This window comes from Diabrotica virgifera, chromosome 10 (assembly GCF_917563875.1).
Source record: "Diabrotica virgifera virgifera chromosome 10, PGI_DIABVI_V3a".
Lineage (NCBI taxonomy): Eukaryota > Metazoa > Arthropoda > Insecta > Coleoptera > Chrysomelidae > Diabrotica > Diabrotica virgifera.
In genome coordinates this window covers 70,271,633-70,293,025 of record NC_065452.1, presented here as the reverse complement: position 1 = coordinate 70,293,025, position 21,393 = coordinate 70,271,633, and the positions used below count along the sequence as shown (strand labels likewise).

The 21,393-nt window shown below is 34.7% G+C and overlaps 1 long non-coding RNA gene across 1 annotated transcript; it reads right to left on the bottom strand.

The window, feature by feature from the left end:
- Positions 1-14,221: 14,221 nt before the first annotated feature.
- LOC126893373 (uncharacterized) lies at positions 14,222-20,354 on the bottom strand. The gene is made up of 2 exons (XR_007701156.1): positions 19,750-20,354; positions 14,222-14,340 (listed from the first exon to the last, which is right to left on the bottom strand). It is a non-coding gene; the product is annotated as an uncharacterized LOC126893373 (long non-coding RNA).
- Between the last annotated feature and the right edge of the window lie 1,039 nt (positions 20,355-21,393).

Below are 21,393 nucleotides of genomic sequence, written 5' to 3'. Positions count from 1 at the left end.
GAATATGCCAACTATGCAACAACAGTATCATACAACTCCTATACAGACAGTAAATACCAACCAGTTCAGCTCTCAACCAGTTCAGCAGCAAATGCCGACATCAAGTAAAAATAGTGCAAATATCGAAGACAGAGAAACTCACTATATGACATCAACCAGCGAAGATGAAGAAGAAAATCAGACAAACAGTAAAAACGCTTGGCAAGTCATGGGAAGCAATAAAAGAAAGAAAATACATAACAACAAACCAAATCCAAGCGAAATTGAAACAGGTAACCGATTCCAACCGCTGTCGAAAGAAACAGAAGAAAATATTGGAAACGTCGAAACCAACAAAATACCAAAACCTCCACCAATATTTGTACACGGGGTACAGGATTTCAAAGAGATGACAAAGCAATTAGAGGAAATAGCCAAAAAAGAAGAATACCAGACAAAAAGTTTAATAAACAACGTTGTCAAAATAAATTGTGAAACACCAGAAATATACCGAAAATTGGTTAAGGAGTTCAAGGAAAAAAATATATACCATCACACGTACCAACTAAAAGAAGAACGAGCCTACAGAATCGTGATCAGATACTTACATCACTCAACCAATACTGATGACATAAAAAGTGAGCTATCTCAGTTAGGGCACAAAGTGAGAAACATAGTTAATGTAAAACAACAAAAAACCAAAGAACCACTTAATCTCTTCTTTGTAGATTTAGAACCCGCGCAAAACAACAAAGATGTCTATAATATAACAGGCCTACAGAACAGAGTAGTACACATAGAACCTCCACGAACTCAAAAAAACAGTATAATACAGTGCATGAGATGCCAACAATATGGACATTCCAAATCATATTGTAATAAACCATACGTCTGTGTAAAATGCGGAGGCTCACACAATACCACCACGTGCAAAAAGTCAAAGGAGACGCCAGCCATATGTGCGTTATGCAATGGAGGCCACCCAGCCAATTACAAGGGATGTGATCACTATAAGAAACTTACCAAAGGAAGCAATAAAAACAATGGAGAGCATCAAAACCCATCAGCAATCTACACAAATGATATATACACAAGAAACACACAACAACTATCCAATCCACTGCCCCAGGGCATGAGCTATGCTGAAGTAACTAAACGCAACCAAACAGAAGATACAACCACTGTGTTAAACAAGTTTTTGGAAGAATTCAAGAATCTATTCAACCAACTAATCCAACAAAATAGCATGGTCCTCAACATGCTTACCATGCTTATGAACAAAATGAAATAAATGGCTAAGTTTCTTCGAATAGCCCAATGGAATGCCAACGGCCTTCCAAGCCATACAGAAGAAGTGAAAATATTTCTAGACATAAATAAAATTGACATATTTTTAATTAGTGAAACACACTTCACAAACAGAACTTATTTTAACATACCTAAATATAAACTATATCATACTGAGCATACTGACGGCACAGCCCACGGAGGTACAGCAATACTCATCAAAGAAAATATTAAACATCATGAACTACTGAAGCACAAAGAAGAACACATACAAGCAACGACAGTAAGCGTTGAAGCACTTCCATATAATGTCAACGTAACAGCTGTGTACTGCCCTCCTCGCCATAATCTAAAACGAGAACACTATGAAGAATTTTTCCAAACTTTAGGACCAAAATTCATTGCTGGGGGAGATTACAACAGCAAGCATACCTTGTGGGGGTCACGACTTATAACAACAAAAGGCAGAGAACTGGCACATGTTATACAAAATAAGAATTACTCATTTATCTCAACGGGAACACCAACATACTGGCCGACCGATCCCAACAAAAAACCAGATTTATTGGACTTCTTCATAACAAACAGTATCGGTATAACTTATACAGATATAACACCAAGCTATGACCTAACTACTGACCATAGCCCAATAATAGCAACGGTAAGTACAACAGTTATCACTAAAAAACCAAAACTCCACCTGCACAACAATAAAACAAACTGGGACACTTACCGACAAATAATTCACGATACTATCGAAATAACAACGAGGCTGAAAAAACCGGAAGAAATAGAAGAGGACTATAACAAATTTATAAACATACTACAGTATGCAGCTAAATCAGCTACCCCACAAAGTAGTCCCAACAGAAACATAAGTAATATACCTTTAGAAATAAAAAAACTGGTAGCTGAAAAAAGAAAGGCCAGATCTGCATGGCAACGAACACACACACCAGACAGCAGAACAAGATACAATCGCATCAGCAACAAATTAAAATCAAAGCTGCAAGAAGTCAAAAATGAGTCATTTACGAATTATATCACCAATCTTTCAAGACAAGACAACTCTATATGGAAGCCCATAAAAAGTAAGAGAAAGCCAATAACAGCATTACCTCCAATACGTAAAAATTCAACACCACCAGGACCATGGGCAAAAAGTGATAAAGAAAAGGCTGACCTATTTGCCGAGTATTTAGCAGAAGTTTTTACTCCACTAAATGACGACCAAGTACCAGAAGCGAACCAAATATTAGAAGAACCACTACAGATACAGGACCGAATAAAACTATTTACTCCAAAAGAAATTAGAGACGTAATTGCCACCCTAAACCCAAAGAAGGCACCAGGCGAAGATCTGATAACCGCAAAAATGTTAAAAGAAATACCCAAAAAGGGCATAGTTAAACTACTGCACATATTCAATGCAATACTTAGATGTGACTACTGGCCCAAAGCACTCAAAATTGGACAAATAATTATGATACCAAAGCCTGGCAAAAACCCTCTAGATGTCTCATCATATAGGCCTATCAGCTTATTACCAACAATCTCCAAGTTGCTTGAAAGACTTATCCTAAACAGAATAAATGCAGAAATAAATCCACAAAATTGGATCCCAGATCATCAGTTCGGATTTCGACAAAGCCATTCAACGATACAACAATGCCATCGCATAGTCAACGCCATTAACCAGTCACTTGAAAATCAGCAGTACTGCACAGCAGCCTTTATAGACATCAGTCAGGCTTTTGACAAAGTCTGGCATCCAGGCTTGTTATGCAAAATAAAAAGAATTCTTCCAGCAAGTTACTACAACCTACTGAGAGCCTACCTACACGAACGGCAGTTTAAAGTAAAAGTTAATGAAGAAGTCTCGGAATACAAGCCTATTCACTCTGGCGTACCACAAGGGAGCATACTAGGACCATTATTGTACATACTATATACATATGACTTGCCTACAAATGATAAAACAACCATCGGGACATTTGCAGACGACACTGCTATTTTTGCCAAGCATGACGATCCTATTGCAGCAACACAAAATCTCCAAGAGCATCTAAACTCACTTGAAATATGGCTGAAGAAGTGGAAGTTTAAGGTAAACGAAACAAAATCATCCCATATAACATTCACTCTCCGGACTGGAACCTGCCCACCAGTAACCATCAATCAAATAAAAATACCACAAAGTAATCAAGTCAAATATCTAGGGCTACACTTTGACAATAAACTCAACTGGAAACACCATATAACAAAGAAAAGAATGCAACTTGACCTAAAAACCAAAGAACTTTACTGGCTCATTGGAAGAAATTCCCATCTTTCAATAGAAAACAAATTGCTAATATATAAAGCAGTGATAAAGCCAATCTGGACTTATGGCATTGAACTGTGGGGCTGTGCTAGCAAATCCAATACTGTGATTATCCAGAGAGCGCAATCCAAGATACTTCGAGCAATAGTTAATGCACCATGGTATGTATCAAACCAAACTCTACACACAGATCTAAAAATTCCATATGTAACCGAAGCAGGGCCGGCCCGTCCATATAGGCGAACTAGGCGGCCGCCTAGGGCGCAAAATCCGCCTAGGGCGCAAAATTAGGGACGTAGTACTTTCTCATGTAGTAGTTGTGTAACTCGCAGAGACAGAAAAATCACTGGGTAATGAAAGGTGAAGGATATTTTATTTTAGTTGTCTTATAAAATAAGAAAACGCAAAACTATAACTTAACGTTAACATTAATTACTCGTTTTGGCAACCTCGCTGAGCGTAAGCCTACTTAGTGGCGCAGTGGTCGCGGCAACCCCACACTCTTCACTTCAGTCAAGCCAGCAGTCATAGCGTGAACAGAATAAGAGTACTAGTCTGTCATTAGGGCGCTGCGTGTTATGCATTTTCACTTTTCAGTTTAGTGTAGTAGTGCAGTGTTGTTGACTTTGTTTGTGCATTGATTGACAGTAGTAGTAGTTGTTAATTTACGATAACAAAACTGCAAAAGGAAGTTTGAATTAACAAGTAAGTAGCTTATACTCTTCATATTTATAATTTTTTTCAGTCATCATATCATATAGGCCATTGTCATATTGTTGTTGTATATAGGCCTAAATCAAATCAAAATTGAGATTGTTTAATTATCATAACTTAAAGAAAACCCCTTGTGAACACTTGCCTCTGTTTCGCCTACGATGCCGATGTGATTGATTAGGAACTGGCTGCTGAGTGCTGGTCATGCTGGCTGCTGTTCTGGGATTTGGGCGAACTGAGTGGTTGTTTAATTTATTTAATATTACACAATATGAATGTTGAATGAATTATTAGTTTTGAAATCCACCTGGACATTTCTAATTTTGCTTCCAAATATTTATCAAAACAAATTATTTTTTGTTGAAAACAGTATAACTTGACTTTTTAAGCAAGAATGACCATTGGATTTTTTTGTAAAATTTTTTAACTTCTAATTTCTATCAAATTGATTTCAAAATTAGGCCTACTTTAAATGTATTTATAAATAATATTAAAATAATAGGCTATTAATGTAATTTTATTTAAGAGAAGTCCTTGCTTCTTGGGGGTGTAATCCTAATTTCATATCTTGAGTAAAGACATTCAAAATTTTTTCATTTTTTCAAAATGAAGTTAGCTTAATCCAATCATTGTTTTCTTTCCAGATATGATGTCAGGAAAACACTCGGGCTCTTGGTTTAAGAAAAGAAGACAGGAAAGAGAGGAGTCAGCAAAAAAAGCTAAAGGGTCTTTTGAAAAATATTTAATTAAACCAAATGACACAACTCTTAGGGAGGAAAGTTATAATGAATCACCTTCCACCTCTGGAAAAACCAACCAGCTCCTACCTCAAGAATATGCTACAGAGAAAACAGATACTGAATCACCTTCTACTTCTGGGGGAATCATCCAGATCCAACCTCAAGAATGTCCTAGGAGGATAACAGCTATTGAACCGCCATCTACTTCTGCAGAAAACAACGAACGTCAACTGCAAGAATTTCAAAATAATTTCGTTGAAATGGACGTTGACGTTACAGATAATGCAGTGGAATTACTGCCGGAAAATTCAATCTCACCCAAAGTTACGCTTGATTATGCTGATCCAGCGTCTTGGGACACTCTAAATATTAATCGCCAAACTTTACGAACCATTTTAGTAGAGCATGGACCTGACCAAGTAAAAGGAAAATTTCCGAAGGGTGTGAATAACAGAAAATTTTCTGACTTTCATTATAGAAGGAGGCTTCCAAATGGTGAATATGTGTACCGAGACTATCTTCAATACTCAAAATCTACCGACAAAGTTTTCTGTTTTTGTTGTAAGGTGTTTGGCGGCATAAATGTCTCTTCTTCATTAGGCAAAAGTGGTTGTAATGACTGGCACAATATGTCGGCCCTCCTTGAAACGCACGAAACATCAAATGATCACCTTCAAAACTTTGAAAAATGGAAAACACTGAAAAAAGCACTTAAAAAAAATTTAACTGTTGACAATGTTTATGAACAAAAAATAAAACAAGAGGAAATTTACTGGCAGAAAATTCTAGAACGGCTGTTTGCTCTCGTCAAAACTCTTGGGTCCCAAAACTTGTCATTTCGCGGCACGACAGAAAAATTAGATGTTAATGACAACGGAAATTTTTTAAAATTTATTGAATATTTGGCCATGTTTGACCCAATAATGAATGAGCATCTAAGAAAAATCAAAAGTGATGTCAACAGGCACACTCATTACTTAGGGAAAAATATACAAAATGAGATGATTCAAACTTTAGCTAATGCAATAAATGCAGATATATTGTCCTCAGTACATACGGCTAAATATTTTTCTATTATTTTAGACTGCACACCAGATGTTAGTCACGTAGAGCAAATGACAATTATTATTCGATTTGTTGAACTACCAAAGTCATCTCTGGCATCCTCAACAGAAGTATCTAGTTATCATCAAGTACTTGTAAAAGAACACTTTTTGGGATTTGTGCCTCTCACTGAAAGTACCAGTGGTGAGTATATGACGGAAGTAGTTTTAGAAAAGTTAAAAGAGATTTCTTTGCCTGTAGAGAATATTCGTGGGCAAGGTTATGACAACGGAAGCAACATGAGAGGAAAAGAAAGTGGAGTTCAAAAGAGAATTTTAGATGTCAACCCACGTGCATTTTATGTTCCATGCTGCTCACACACTTTGAACCTTGTTGTGAACGATGCAGCTTCGTGCTGTGTAGAGGTTACTACTTTTTTCGATGTGGTTCAACGAACATATGTGTTTTTTTCGGCATCAACTCGACGATGGGATGTTTTGCGCCGTCATGTTCCAGCTTTGACATTAAAACCCTTAAGTGATACAAGATGGTCCAGTCGAATTGATGCACTAACGCCTCTGCGGTACCACTTGTCTCATGTGTGTGATGCTTTGGAGGAGATTTCTGAGGACACTTCTCTAAAAGGATCAAGTGGCAGTATTGCGAAGGTAGAAGCACTTGGATTACTTAAACACCTCTCAGACTTCAAGTTTATTGTTGCCCTTGTTACATGGCACAATATTTTATTTCAGGTAAACCTAACCAGTAAGATACTACAAGAAAAGGATTTGAGTCTCCAGAAAGCAGTTAGTCACCTGAAAAAAAAACCGAAGAGTTTTTGGTTACAGCCAGAAGTGATGTACAGTTTCAGAGAGTTCTGGTTGATGCTAAGGAAGTAGCAGAAGAAGTTGGAATAGAACCAATTTTTGAGAGGGAGAAGGTCCGAATAAGAAAAAAGAAGAAAATGTTTGATTATGAATCAACAGATGAATCAGCAAATGTTGCCAGTGACCCGTCAGAAAGTTTCAAGATTCAATTTTATTTTGCTCTTTTAGACACGGCTGCTAATGCGGTAAAAGAAAGATTTTCCCAGTTAAATACAGTATCTGGTGTCTTTGGATTTTTATACAACATTACTGATCTTAAAAACAAGACTACATCTGAGGTTAAGTCGATGTGCAACAACTTAGAAAAATCATTAGGAATTCAAAAAGATGGACGTTTAATTGAATCTGATATTGATGCTGTAGGACTGTGTTCTGAATTGAAAGCAATTTCTCATCATCTCATCGACTCTATATCAAGCCCTGAAGAAGTCCTAAACTACATTTACCAACACAACCTTGAGAATGGATTTCCTAACATATGTGTAGCACTTCGTATTTTGCTTACGATGCCACTTTCTGTAGCTAGTGCAGAACGGAGTTTTTCCAAACTTAAATTAATTAAAACCTATCTCCGCAGTACAATGTGCCAGGAGAGACTTGTAGGTCTGGCGACAATATCTATTGAAAGTGAGAGAGCAAGACAAGTAGACTTAAAAGTTCTCATTCAAGAATTTGCTAAGCAGAAAGCAAGAAAAGTGCCCTTAGGACTTTAGTTTTTAGCCAAGAAATACTGTTAATTTCTAATCTGTATTTAAAAGTGACTTTCAGTCCGAAGTTAATAGAACAGTAATCCAATAGCAAACAATATTGCAATATGTTAGTCAGTGTATTGTTTAAGACAGTGTTATAAAAGATTTGTAGACTAACTTTGAGTCTCCGTTTTTTATGATGAAAATTATATGTACAGAATTCAACTTTGACCCATTAAACCCATATGCCTTTGGTTAAAGTACGTCTTATGTAATTACATTTGCTTTTTATGAAATTAAAGTTTGTGTTATGTAAAATAGCAGTTATTTTATTTATATATCCGTCATTAATCAAAGGTTTATTAAATTAAATTAAATTATTAACATAACACAGAGTTGAAATACCGTGTCCCGGTAAAGTGCTAGTTGAACTTTTTCAACTGTAATGAGGGCGCAAAATTTGTTTTCGCCTAGGGCGCCGCAAACCCTAGGGCCGGCCCTGAACCGAAGTCATCCGAGAAAACAACAGAAAACACCACAACAAACTAGAAGACCATCCTAATCCACTACTTCATCCACTACTGCAACCTGTCCACAATAGAAGACTAAGAAGAAGCTGGCCCTCCGACCTAAGAGGTAACTGAGGAAACATCGCTGGATGTTTACCTCTCCACGTCACCACATTTACAATAATTTAATTTAATGTAAGACCAACAAATTGACTTATAGATGTTTGTTTTATATCTGATTGTCAATAAAGGGAGATAATAAAAAAAAAAAAAAAAAAATTTGTTTGAATATTAATTTATTTACTAAAAAATTAAAATTCCATCATGTTATGTCTAACAGCTGATTGTCATTTGTCGAGTTTGAGCAAACTGACCTTGAATTATGCCTTGAATCAGATGTTCAGGATGTGACGTCACTAACTTTCACTTTGTGTCACTAACTGTCAAGTTTGATCAAATAACTGTCAATTATTTGATGGTGAGACGGGGCCTAGGCCCCGTCAACATAATTGACAGTTATTTGATCAAACTTGACAGTTAGTGACACAAAGTGAAAGTTAGTGACGTCACATCCTGAACATCTGATTCAAGGCATAATTCAAGGTCAGTTTGCTCAAACTCGACAAATGACAATCAGCTGTTAGACATAACATGATGGAGGATTCTTTCGGTGGCAGTGAAAGGTGACGGATGTGATTCGCATCAGGAGGCAAATTTGAAACCTGTGGTGAGATCTACTAACCTTTCCTCTGTTAATAAACCTTTTCTTTTTTAATATTATTGGTATATTACATTTATATTCTTAAATTTCATTTGTATTTAACACGCTTAGATAAGAGTATAAAATATTTAAGGTAATTAATAATGACCGAGGATTCCGGGGGGAAAGTCCCTCCTGACCTTGAAGGTTTTGCTGGTTTTAATAGTCAAGATGTTGATATGAACTTAATGGATACGAATAAAAAAACCGAACAAAAAGATACAAATAATAAAACGGAGACTTTTTTAACTAATTTAAGTTATAATAATTCTGCTATAGGGCCATTTATTGTAATTATTGAAGGAATTGAAAAAGGGCATGCTGTAGGTCGCTATAATCATCTAAAAATTGCTAAAGATATTTTTCAGTTAAAACTTAAAGATGTTTTAGAGGTTAAAGAAAAAGGTAAAAACAAATTAGGAATAATATTTCAATCTGCATCAGCAGCAAATAACTTTGTTAAAAATAATAAACTAAATGACAAATACAAAATATATATACCAAGAAACTCGGTAACTTGTAAAGCAATAGCTAGGAATATAAACCCAATATTTACAGAAGAAAACATCAAAAATATGGGCGAAAGCCCTTTTAAGATATTAGATGTAAAAAGATTTACCACGAAAAAAGCCAATGAAGACGGAACAATCGAGTACTCTCCAACGGGGACCATCTTAATAACATTTGAAGGGGTAATAATCCCTAGAAATATAAAATTATGTTACTTATCAATTCCGCTAATTCCCTACATACCACGAGTCACCCAATGTTTCAATTGCCTGGCTTTTGGACACACAAAAATGCAGTGTAAAAGCATAAAAAAATGTCACAACTGTGGCAACCCACATGAAACCGAAGAAAATGCACAACAGACATGTAGAATATCTTGTTACTTCTGCAAATCGACAGAACACCAGGCTACCAGCAGAAAATGTCCCGAGTATGAAAGGCAATGCAACATTAAAAAGACCATGGTATACGAAAATATAACACATTATGAGGCCAATTTTTTGCACCCTAAGTCATATGTACCTAATACATCCAATACAGCACAAACATTTAGATTCTTGCAAACAGAATTCCCCAGTCCACAAAACAAGGGGCAACAATCGGACAATCATATACAGATAAATCAAAGAAGATCTTATATCAATAGCAGTAACATTGTCAAGTCAAAAAGAACATACGCAAATGCATCAACGACAAACGCCTCTCCTCCAACAAAGAGAGTCAGTTTTGACAAAACAGCACATAACAGAGTATTATCATACCCCAATGGAAGACAGGAAAGGGCAGAACACAGGCCACAATTTCAAAATTTTCAATCTAGTCCATATAGAAACATAGATAGAGAAGAAGATCCTGCTGGGTCAGGTACACAGTCAATAGAGTCAAATAATCTGAACAGAGTTGAAGAATATTATAAAAAATTTTTAATTACACCAATAGAACATAAATGTCAAATTAGGGATCTAATTAATACATACTTTGAGTTGTCCAAATCTTCGGAAGATTCGGATAGGCCAGAAAAGTAATCAAAATAACAAGTTATATAATCAGATCAACAAAAAATGCAGTTCTCATCTGCAAGTAACTAACACATTAGTATAAAAATGGATAACACAAACCTTAACATTATTCAATGGAACATACGTAGTGTAAACTCTAATTTTAGTAATTTAATATCACTAATCAGAGATGAGGAACCAGATGTCATTTTACTCAATGAAACCTTTCTAAAACCGGTACATAAATTTAACATTAAAACCTATAATATAGTCAGAAATGATATGAATGAAGGTACTAGTATAGCAACACTAATTAAAAAAAATCTAAAGTACGAAATTTTAAAATGTGGAAATAACCTAGAAACCAACAAATTTAGAATAATAATAATTAAAATTCAAAATTATAATATAGTAAATATATACTCTCATCCCACCAATAAAATAACAAAAAACAAACTATCTAACCTAATTAAGGTGCTACAAGGACCGATCATCATCTTGGGAGATTTCAATGCCCATCATGTTGCTTGGGGATGTGAAATATCTGACACAAATGGTAACAATATAGAAGAATTTGTTGATGAATACAATTTTTTTATACATAACGATGGGACTCCAACAAGACTCACCAGACCAGGACAAAGGAGAAGTGCAGTAGACCTGACGATGACCTCCAGTAATCAAGCCCACAAATGTGATTGGACAGTAATAAACGACCTGGGCTTCAGTGACCACTACCCCACAAAACTAGTTATACAAAATTCCATAAACATTAATCCGGAAAACATCAATCGGGGAATGAAAAATTATAAAAGAGCCAACTGGGAAGAGTACCAGGACATATTAAACCGAACAGCAAATATAGAACAGCTGGAATATAGAGAGTTAATTCAAACAATGGAGAGAGCAGCCAATATGACTATTCCAATGAAAAATCGAACAAAGAGAAGAATAGGATGCATCTGGTGGGATCAGGAATGCTCACAAAAAATAAGAGACAGAAAAGAAGCAATTTTAAGGCTCAAGACACAATTCACAGTTGAAAACTATGTCCACGCCAAAAAAATGATAGCAGCAACAAAAAAGTTTCTAAGGGAGAAAAAAAGAGACAGTTTTAGAAAGTTCTGTGCAACGCTAAATAGAAACTCTGATATGAGCTACGTATGGAGTACAGTTAAAAAATTCTATAATTCACAACAGGGGTATAAAAAAAAACTACCCAACACACAAATCAGTGAAAGTATCTTAACAAATCTATCAGTATGCAACATAGATCCAGAATTTACGATAGTGGCAAACAACAGCATCCAGAATCCTTTCTCCATGAGTGAACTGAAACAAGGTATAAACAATAAAAAGGACACAGCAACGGGCATTGATGCAATCACTTATTCAATGATCAAATATTTACCAGAGGCAGCCTTAAAAAGCTTACTTCATATGTACAATAAGGCACTAGAGGGAAAAGAGATTCCTGAGAGCTGGAAAACACAAATAATACTCCCGTTTCTCAAACCTACCAGAAATCCGCAACTCGTAGATAGTTATAGAGCCATAGCCCTCTCATCATGTGTAGGCAAAATAATGGAACACTTTATTAAAAACAGACTGGAATGGATATTGGAAAATAACCATACATTCAACAGCTTCCAATCAGGGTTTAGAAAAGGTATGGGAATTCAGACTAATATTGCTTTTCTTACATCTTATATTCAGGCAGCATTTTCAGAGAATAAAAGTGTGTTGGGAATTTTCCTAGATATAAAAGCCGCCTATGATCATGTAAACATTTATATACTTTATAAAAAAATGTTAGATTTAAATCTCCCAATAGAACTAACTAACCTTACATTCAAGCTTCTTCATAACAGGAAAATATATGTCAAAGATGAGGAAGAAAATCTCATAGGTCCGACCTTTACAACACAAGGTTTAGCACAAGGATCACCACTCAGTCCGTTACTATTTAACATCTATATACATTCGATTTATGAAATAATACCAGAGGAATGCATTTTATTGTCATATGCAGATGATCTAGTACTGCTAAACAAACATCAAAACCCAATCCAAGCAGTAATAGGATCAAATTTAATTCTTGCAGACATAAGTGAATGGCTAGCGAAACACAGCTTCTCTATTTCAGTAAACAAGAGTGAAGTAGTATGGTTTGCAAAAACTAGTAATAGCTACATATATCCAGAAATCGTTATGGATCAGCAGATCATCCCTCGTAAAAAAGAAATTAAATATTTAGGAGTCACCCTCACAGAAAACCTTAACTGGAACCCCCACATAGAAAACATAAGAAGTAAGGCTATTAAAGGTATTAACGTAATGAGGGCAATAGGGAAAGTTTGGTGGGGTGGGGACCCTGCCACTTTACTACTGGTATATTATGGTCTGGTGAGATCCCATTTGGACTTCGGCAGCATATTCATAAAACCATCAAACAAAAACACCTTGCGTAAGCTAGATACAGTACAATTTCAAGCCCTAAGGGTTATCCTCGGATGCATGAAGTCAACTCCTACAACAGCATTGCTGGCAGAAACTGCAGAGATGGCACTAGAATTTCGAAGAAAATGGTTGGCAACGAAATTTATGACAAAAATGTACAGCATTCAAGATAATCCGATATTAAAGGTAATCAAAGATATTAAACAAGCGTGTACTTATAAGATAGGATATTGGAAACAAAGAGAGAGACCATACCTAGTGGAGGCACTTGACCAACTAGAACCATACAAAAGTATAATTCACACAGCAAATGTGATACCCTGCTTCTCGTTCAACATGGACATACAATACACACGACTTCCCACAGTGCAATTAAAAATCAGCAAGTCAGATCATCATCAAAATATGATATTCAAAGCAGCAACAGAGAAATTAAGTGAAAACTACCTATTTATCTATACTGATGCATCAAAAAGTGGGAATGCTAAGGAAGCAGAGACAGGCTACGGTGTATACATTCCCAATATCAACTATTCATACTCATCTAGATTACCATCAGCATTGAATATATGCACAGCAGAAATAGTGGCTATTGGCAAGGGGGTAAAGGAATGTCTGAATCGAGGTATTACTGATTGTATTGTCTTTACTGACTCCAGAAGTGCTATACAGAAACTAACAAAAGTTGGCATAAATGCAAATAATGATCATACCACATTAGAAACGAAACAGCTATTAGTAGAGGCAAACTCAGATAACAAAAAATATAAATTGTGCTGGATCCCCGGTCACTCAGGAATAGAGGGAAACGAATATGCTGATAAGTTGGCAAATATTGGGAGAGTACTTAATGTCCCACAAAGTATGAAAATAAACTACACAGATGTTTGGCCAATATTGAAAAGTAAAATAAGGAGGGAACATGACATATGCTGGAAATCACAGACACAGACTAAAGGGAGATGGTATTCTGGAATTCAACCCTCATTTCCAGATAAACCCTGGTTTAAAAAATTTCCCTATATAGACCGAAGACACCTGACTAATATAATAAGGATGAGGACAGGGCACTGTTGCACAGGATCACATCTATATCGACTAAAAATAAAAGATCATCCATTCTGTGAATGTGGAAGAGAGGAGAATATAGACCATATTCTTTTGCAATGTCCCATAAGAAAAGGTACACAGTTTGATCTTAGAGATGAACTAAAAAAACTAGGGGTCCCAGTTAGTTTTAATATACAAGATATTCTTCTCTCTTCTTCTTCTTCCTTTTTTTTGGGTTTCGATTTTTTTTTAATCATTTACCCAGTACATGTTATTGGTTATGCGCGTCTTGCTCAAGGCAATGCACAACCAGGTGTCCTGTCAACTTCAGATCTATTTTTTTTTTTTTGGTCCTATGTGGTCCTTGTCCTTCTTCTTGTTTTTCTGTAGCTAGAGGGGGAAAAGTGTTACAACATTTAAGGTTAACTTAAGACTTTTCTCGTTTGGGGGTAGCTTCCAAACATTTTCACATAGGTTTAGGGCTGGCTACCTTCGGTTAGGATTAAGGATTTTAAGGATACAAATATAATTTTTGACATTTTAGGAGATTCCCTGTATTTTCTGAAGTATTTATTTATTGTTATTGTTATTATTATTATTTTTTCAAAATTCTATAGATCTACTTGAAAAAATTTGATAAATTTATTGATTATCTTAATAACTTTATTCGAGGGTTTATATAAAATGCTCTGTAAAGATATTGGACTGTCTGTTCCAGCTTTTATTAGTTCTAGATACAAATCCATATCTTTATGTTTATTTATGGGGCACTCAAAGATGATGTGTACCAATGTTCCCATAGTACCGCATTCGCATATCGGTGTTTCCGTTTTGCCTATTTTGTGGAGATAACAAGGAGTTTTGCAATGTCCACTTCGTAAACGATTAAGGTTAGTAATATTGTTCCTACCCAAATATCCACATTTGTTATACCAAGGTTTTATAGGGAAACTATCCTGCAGTCCATAATAGTCCGGATATTTACCTTTAATTTGGGAATACCAGTTATTGTAAAATTGAGTCAAGATGTTCTTTTTTGTAACACAAAAGATATCTGTGCTGATGTTTTTTACATCATATGGTACTCTTAATTCTCTCCCAATATTGGCCAAGCTATCTGCCACCTCGTTGCCTTTAATCCCCTGATGTCCCGGTACCCATTCTAATCCTATTGAAAATCCCATATTATTTGCATCTACCAGTAGTTTTTTGGTCATTATAGTTACATAATCCATTTGGTCCCATTTGTGACTAGATATTTTGGATAAGGCACTTTTTGAATCTACAAAGATCACTGCTTTCATGATTTCCTTTTCAATACATACCGACATGGCTTTGTATACCGCTATTATTTCAGTTGTGCAGATTTGTGTGTAGTTATGGAGTCGTGACGAATATTTATAATTGATGCTTGGGATGTAAATTCCAAATCCCGATTGATTTGTTTGTGGGTCTATTGATCCATCTGTATATACGTGGGTATGATTATTATATATTCCACCATATTTAGCTATGAACCTTTCGTTCGATTCAATTTCATATTTTTCAAATTCTAGACTTTTAATTGTAATGGGGTATAGAAGAGTTTTTCTTTCTACCTCATATATAGGATTGATTTTATATCTAATTATGTTTTTTGTTTTTTTGAGTATATTTGTATATGCTAGTGAGTAATCAGGTATGACCTTGTTCCTCCAGAATCTATTGTTTGCATTTATTGCTTCGTTTAGCTTATTTAGACTCTTTACTATGATATTGTTTTTTTCCGGCATTTGTTTGAGTATATATTTATGTGCTAGTATCTCCCTTCTAACTTGTAACGTTGTTACTGAACATTCTGCTTGCAATATTAAGATGGGTGTAGAACGTAGACAACCCGTTACGATTCTCAAGGCAACATTCTGTACTTGTTCCAACCTCATCATCAAACTTTTACTGCAGGGGTTTAAAAGATTGGCTGCGTAATCTAAATGAGATCTAACTATTCCTTTGTATAAACTCAAAAGAATGTTCGGGTCAGCTCCCCATTTTGTACCACAAATTGCTCTCATGACATTTATTCCTTTGTTTGCTTTAGTTATCATGTCGTTAATTTGAATTGTCATATTCAAATTGCACTGTAAATGAAATCCCAGATACTTTATTTCATTTTTCCATGGAATTTCCATATTTTGATATATCAAATGTGGGAAGTTATAAGCCTGACTTCTTTTTCTAAATATTATTGCTTTTGATTTGTGTGCTGAAATTTTAAAGTTGTGTTTCTCAAACCACTCCTGTAAATTTATTATATGGGTATTTAAGGAATTAATTAGCTTGTATATATCAGATCCTTGCACCAGAATTACAAAATCATCTGCATATTGAAAACACTCCATCTCATGGTTTATTAAATCATGTAGGGATCTAGTATAGAGATTAAATAATATTGGACTGAGTGGAGACCCTTGAGGCAATCCAGTGGATGCTTGCATTGGGCCTAATATATTATTTGATTTGTCTTTAACGTAGATATTTCTGTTGAGCAAAAATTGCAAGATCAAGTTTGCATAAGTTATTGGGATGTCATACTTTAATAAGTATTTATATAGCAAATATATATTGACTGTATCATATGCCCTACTGATATCCAAAAAAATTCCAATTGTATTTAAATTTTTACTAAATCCAGTTCTAATATAATTAATTGTTAAAGCTAAGTTATCGTTGCACCCTTTGTTTCTTCTGAAACCTAACTGCTTAGGGCTTAGTATCGATTTTTTTTCCGTTATTTGTTCTATTCTTAATTTAATTATATTTTGCAAAATTTTGCCTACACATGACTCTAGAGCTATGTTTCTATAATTATCCTCACATAAAGGGTCTCTATTGGGTTTTAAAAAGGGAATGACAAGGGTGTTTTTCCATTCTTGTGGAAAACCTGTGTTTCTTTTAACTATTTGATTAAATATTTTTGACAATGTATCTAGCGCCACCAGGGGAAGTCTGTTTATCATGCTATATGTTACAAGATCTAAGCCAGTAGCCTTATCCTTTTTATTTATGACACTTATTATTTCTTGCCTTGAAATGTCCTCCACATCCTCGTTAGTTAGGGTAACCATGAACTCAGGATCTGTTATGTCAATTGCCAAATTATTTAATATGTTCTGAGCTATGTTTTTGTTGGGAAGTTTAGCAGGGATTACAGCATTTTGATATGTGGAGAATAGCTTAACTGTTCGCCATATTTCAGATAGAGGAGTGTCCCTTGTCAATCCATTGCAAAAGCTTTTGAAGCTATTTCTTTTTTTTGTTTTAAATATTTTTTTACTGTATGCAAATATTTTTTTGATTTCAATATAATTTTCATTGCTTGCTTCTTCCTTATATTTTTTAATTTTTTCTTTTCTTGTTTTTATTAAATTAGAGCATTCCTTATCCCACCAGGGAGGGCTTTTCTTTTTTCTTATAGATTTTTCTGTTTTCAAGAGAGGTATTTCCTCATCACTCACCATTTCCATAATTTGTGTAAATGAATTATAGTCTTCACACCCATTCTTCATCAAGTCTTCCATTTTTGAAGCATAATTCTCCCAATTGACATTCTTTGTATTTCTTTTATGACTTTTTTGTGTTACTATATTTTCATTTACAATTGCGATTTTGCAAGAAGTTGGAAAATGATCACTGCCTCCAGAATCCTCTAACACATCCCATTGGCATATATTTGCAATTTCCGAGGAAATTAGTGTTAGGTCTACCGCTGAGGCATTCTGTCCAGGTAGGGTAATCCGCGTGGGTCTCCCATCATTGCAGCAAACTAGATCCAAATCCTCTAAGGATTCAGCAATTATTCTTCCATTAACATTAACAGACACTTGACTTCCCCAAAGTGCATTATGTGCATTCATATCCCCCATTAAAATTTTATTTCCCCTGATTTTATTTATGCGTCCAACCCAACTATTTAAATTTATTTTTGCCCTAGGATGGATATAAATGTTAATAACTGTAATGTCCCAATCTATTATTTTTATTGCTAAAATTTGAATTTTACTAACATTATTATTATACCTATATACTATTTTGTGATCCAGACTATTATGAACCACAGTAGCTAGGCCACCATAACCATCCCCTCGATCCAACCTATGTATTTCATATCCTCTTAGATAGAAGTGATGATTATTTTTTAGCCAAGTTTCATTTAATAGAATTAATTTGGGTCTATGTTCGCTTATGAAATATTTCAGACTGTTATAGTTACTGCTTAAACTTTTTATGTTCCATTGGATAATAAGTGGATTCTTGATATCCATCTAAATCTAGCAACTTTTGGTTCGATGAGCTTTCATGTATAAATAGCTGGTTCAAGTAATTGATTATATGTTCCTTATGTTTCCAATCTAGTTTTTTTAATATCGCATTCAGTGTTTTTTCTGTGTCCCTCTCTAGTTGCTCTGTACGGGAACATCCAGGAGTCTCATTGTTTACTGCACGAGCTCTCTCTTCGCTTCTCCCATTTGGAGATAATAAATATTGATTGTGTACTTCTTTATTGTATGTCTTATTTGTTTCATTAGCCTTTCTTTTATTTTTGTTTGAGTTATTCTCCATTTTTCTACTAAACAGGTGTTCAGGGTTACTCTTTACATTTTCTATCCATCGCATATTGATGGGAATTGTCTCTAAATTATTTATTTGAGTTTTATGTAATGTTGGGAATTCCTCCTGGCTCATTCTGAATATATTATTCTCTTGCGATTTTCTAGTAGAAACATAAGGAAATCTCTCGCATGCCTCGTAGTATGAAAGATTGTCCAGAGACATGACAGCCTTAATATTCCGCTGTCTCACATACTCTGGACACTCCTCATAGGTACTTATATGAAAGCTGCTATTACAATGTAAACATTTCATCGAACAATCCCCTTCATGTATTTTTTCCGCGCAGTTTTTGCATTTTTCTCCCCCTCTACAAAGATTTTTTGTGTGTCCAAAAAGAAAACACCGATAACATTGAACCACTGGTATCATGTATGGTTTTACCCTAAAAGGGATCCCATATATATTCACTTCCTTCGGGATTACTTTTCCCGAAAAGGTAAATGCGACCGTTTCTGTATCAATATATTTCTCCGTGTCATATTTAGACTTCCGTTTAAATCGTCTTATTTCTAGTACTTTAATGTTGGCCGAAGCCAATCCCGAAAATTTGATTAGATCTGCATCCGATATACTAGTATCTACATTATTAACGACTCCCCTACATGTTACGTTATTTGCCGGAATAAACAATTCATATCCATCATTTCTGACCACGTCATTTAAAACAAATTTATTAGCATCCTCCCATTTCTTGAAAGCAACGCTAATTCGGTTTTTTCCTTTTTTGCTAAGTTTAAGTACATTCTCGATTTTTTTGTCATTTATGTATTTTGCTAATTTCAAAAAACTATAATTACCGACGTTATCGCCTTTTGACTCCATAAATACCTCAAAGGGACCGGTATCAGTGTACTGATAATAGAAATGTTTTTTTCCTTTTTTTATTTCATTGTTATTATTAGTGATTGAATTAGCATTGCTATCAAGTAATGGTGTATTCTTTAAACTACTATTATTTTCAGTGTTTTCTATATTATCTAACATCTCCTCATCACCGGGGGGGTTAGCCCCCCCGGTAGTATCCCCCATAATTAACCGTGTAATGCAAAGCTGTCTCTTTTTTACCTAACTAGATAATGTATAATTTATTTTATTCAAAGAAAGTACAGGAAATTTAGGAATTCAACAGATAGGAAATTTGTTAGTTACCTCTATTATGTAGTTCCTATTTTGTTTTTGTCGCCTGCGTTTTTTTTTGAATTATCACTTCCACACTGAACTGTCACACAACCGAACGTTACGAAAGCTCCTATTACAAGATATTCTTTGCAATCTAACTTTTGATCAACTAAAATTAATTGTTACTCATTTAAATATTAACAAGGTCAATTTGTGAAATACAAACTCAATTGTCCCATATTTCTTTATCCTATCCTTTCCTGGGTTCTAGTCTAACCGAGGTAACATTTCGGGTTGTGAAAGCTCTGCCGTTACCCCGGAGCGAGAAGAGTTTTATCCCTATGTTGTTCTATTTGTCTAAACTAACATCTCTCATCACAGGGTATATTTCTATACGTATAAATTTGTTAGATATTATGAACGTCTAAAGAAATGATTTTAATATTTAAGAATAAAGAAACAGGAAATAAAATACTAAAATCCGTTAGCCGAAACATAACCTATCATATTAAGTAATTGTCAAAAAAAAGCGTAGAATCTTCTTGTTTGTCTTTAGAGTGCTGCAGTATTGCTAAGAGCAAGACAACTGCAACACGAAAGAAATGTGCTGGCAGATGCACTTGTATGCAAGCCAAAAAAAAAAGAAGTGGAAGTAACATGATGGAATTTTAATTTTTAGTAAATAAATTAATATTCAAACAAATGAGAAGCGTTGAAAAGTCCTATTTTATGAACAATAATATTATTATATTACTGATTCTGATTACTACAACACCTAGAGTGACTCACAGCTTAAATTCTGAAATGATGCAGTCACTAGCTCAATATTGATTAGAAAATAATTACATACTGATATTGAAAGTAAGTTACTATACGTCTTCTAACATAGCACAAGCTATATGTTTTGGGTTTTTAATGTACCATACTTAAATACCTTGAATTATTTTATGTATGATTTTGATGTCAGCTAAAATGATAAAGCAAACTTTTAAATAAGAATGAGAAAATAAACACAAGGCAGTGAACTATGATTGCTAATATTTTATACATCCTTCTTTATTATCAGTTACAGTTGGGGTACTATTTATGTTATTTTTTAATGTCACAAATTTTCAATAACATTCAAATCTGGTGACTGGGCTGGTGTTTTAATGACATTTCAGCACTTATAAAGCAACCAAATATGAACCCGATATAATATGTTTTGAAAATCCACAAGGAAGAACTTCCTGTAGTTGGCTGTATACCATTAATTACAAGTGAAATTTAATAAAAAATTTTCTTCTTGGTAAATGGTATAATAGTTTAAAAAGCCCTAAAGGGCTACAAACATGTGAACAAAACATTTTCGCTCTGTAACAAGAGCATCATCAGTGTTACAAGAACATGGTGAGCCAACCAAAAAAAAAAAATACAAAGGTCAAAGCCCTTTAAAAAGGAGACAAAAGTCTTATATATATATAACTACATTTGAAAAATCCAAAGGATGGATAGAAATTCCTAAGGATACGGCCCTAAAGCAACATATGACTCCCACACGTTGTAAGTGGGTCAAAAGGTAATTAGGTCATTATGTTATATTGTTGCCTGCCACCTCTTAACTATGCTGATGATGCTCTTATTACAGAGCGAAAACGTTTTGTTCACATGTTTGTAGCCCTTTAGGGCTTTTTA